This window comes from Stegostoma tigrinum, unplaced genomic scaffold (assembly GCF_030684315.1).
Source record: "Stegostoma tigrinum isolate sSteTig4 unplaced genomic scaffold, sSteTig4.hap1 scaffold_92, whole genome shotgun sequence".
Taxonomy (NCBI): Eukaryota; Metazoa; Chordata; class Chondrichthyes; order Orectolobiformes; family Stegostomatidae; genus Stegostoma; species Stegostoma tigrinum.
This window is the reverse complement of record NW_026728817.1, coordinates 93744-96120: the sequence shown is the minus strand read 5'-3', so window position 1 is coordinate 96120 and position 2377 is coordinate 93744. Positions and strand designations below refer to the sequence as shown.

General features: G+C 44.8%; 1 non-coding gene across 1 annotated transcript; it reads right to left on the bottom strand.

The window, feature by feature from the left end:
• Window positions 1–1906: 1906 nt before the first annotated feature.
• On the bottom strand, window positions 1907–1979 carry trnat-ugu (transfer RNA threonine (anticodon UGU)). Its single transcript has one exon. It is a non-coding gene; the product is annotated as a tRNA-Thr (tRNA).
• Window positions 1980–2377: the final 398 nt, after the last annotated feature.

The following is a 2377-nucleotide window of genomic DNA, read 5'->3' as shown; positions in this document are numbered from 1 at the left end:
GGGAGCGGTAGAGCATATGCCATCTTCCAGCACTACCTGCCCATGGAGGGAAATGATTTAATGCATCTGCCAATGGAGAGAACCCTGTCCCAGCGGAAGGGACAAATAGAACCGTCCCAGGAACAGGGAGACAGAACGAGAAGATGTTCTTTGCGGTTTTCACTGCCTGAAGCAATGGGGAATAATTGTCCAATCAACATGTTCAGACTGAGGTAGGGACACTACCACTGCCTGAGTGGCATCTAATGTATTGTTAAGTGGGACTTCAGCAGACTGGGTCATTAGTCTCGTGGTCTGATTGTCACTTCAGCGAGATGTCGTCAGTGCAAGAAGTTGCAGGTTTGAATCCTGTGTGAGGCTTTATTGCCTTTGACATGTGTTTCATTTTTAATGTTTGGTAGAACATGGAGGTGGCTGTTTATGAAATCAATTTCAGATTATGATCGAAAGCGTCTTTGCTGTGAATATATTCCATGCATCCACTTCACCTGAGAAAGGAGCCACACTCTGAAAGCTCCTGATTTCAGATAAACCTGTTCGTCTGTGACCTGATATCGTGTGACTTCTGACTTTATATCACATTCGGAGGAAAATGAGTCAAGTTTTAAACCATGTCTGCTCACAGTAAACTGGCTTCCTCATTGGGGATGATAAGCGCTATGTCAATGCAACTATGTCTCTTTCAACTGTCCTTAAATGAAAGTATCTGTTTACTGACCTTAGTCAATTGAAAGAAATTCTTGCTATCAGCTTAATCAAACTACCAAACCCCATCACTACCCACCCCCAACATTATAAGCGGCTCCAAAGTTGCCAGCTGGTCGGTGGAAATGTGGAAAGGAAACAAAACAGCGAACCCAGTCTCCAGCTTCGTAAATCTTTCATCACACTTTGTGATTCAGACTCAAGGGAAAGCAAAGGATCAACTTTCTGATTGAGCAGAATAAGACAAGGCACCTTTCCCTTCTTGAAGGCACGGGGAGATTGATTCTGATGCTCTCGGTGTCATTAGCTGATCTGAGACATCGAAATAGTCAGAATTCAGTGTAAAGATCAGGAATACAAGTAGAATCTCGGCTCTGGCGCGATCGGACACTTGGGAACAGACAAGAGGTGGAAAGGCTCGAAGGGAGGTGGCCCTGGGTTCAGGACAGCTGGCTTCTTGTGACATGGATGTCTCTGCAGTGGGTGGAATAAGACTCTTTCTGTGTCTCCACAATGCATGTCCCAGACTTTGTTTTGGAAAAGTAAAACTGGCAAAAGACAATTGCTCTTCTTGTGAAATCACAGTCTTAATCTGAAATTTCATTGCCCATCCCTCATTACTCCACAGATAGAGGTGATGAGCCACTTTCATGAGCTTCTTGGCATGTAAGTAGAGCCCCTTTGCCATCAGGGAAGAAATTCCAGGATTTAGACCCAGGTGCAAAGAAGAAACAATGGTTTGTTTCCAACTCAGAATGGTGAGATGCTTGGCGGGGGGGGTGCGTGTGGGTGGTAATTTTCCTTTGTATGTGCTGTCATTGTCCTTTTAGACTGAAGGAAACTCTCAATGGGCTGATTCTGGCCGATTCGGAGTGAGTGTTCTCTTTGTAACCAGGAACCTGTTTACAGAAACAAAAGGGAGCATTCGGTGGCTGCCCCGGATTTGTGCTCCTCCCACATTGTTCATCTGCCACTCTGCAGTTTATACCGCTTCACCTCGCTCTTCCGACCAAACATCACTCTCACCAGCTGCTTCCTGCCATTCCGAATGGTCCGCGTCAAACACGTGGAAGGGCGAACAGGAACGTGGAATTTCAGGGACATTTCTGGCCTGTGGAGGAAATGATATAGTCATAATTTCAGATAATCTTTTCAGGGCACCTTTCGATCTTGGAAGCAGAAGATGTAGAAAAAATACCAAAGGCCCCAGTGAGACTTGGACTCACGGCCCCTGGTTTACAAGGCCAGTGCTCTAACCACTGAGCTATGGAGCCAGAAATGCAGGAGCAAGAAGAGAGTCTCATGTATTAGAAATGACAAAGTATTAGATAACTGGAGATGATTATAATCAAGACGGAACAAAACCAAAACACAGCAGAGCGGCATCACATGCAGAAGGACGGGAGAATGCAAGGCTGAATCCGTTAGTGTCCTGAGTGACATAAACAAATCTTTCCTGCTAGTCCAATGATTACAAATCAGTGCCATCACTGTCATAGCCTGTTAATGGTTATTATTTACAGTAATAAATACGAAATATTGACTGATCGTTAGAAGCAGAATTACGTCACTTGTCAGTCAAAATCGATTCATTCGATGTTACAGTTCCACAGCAGCAATGCCAGCTGAAACTGCCTGGCGTACAATAAGTTTAAAACAAGAACAGAGGGGA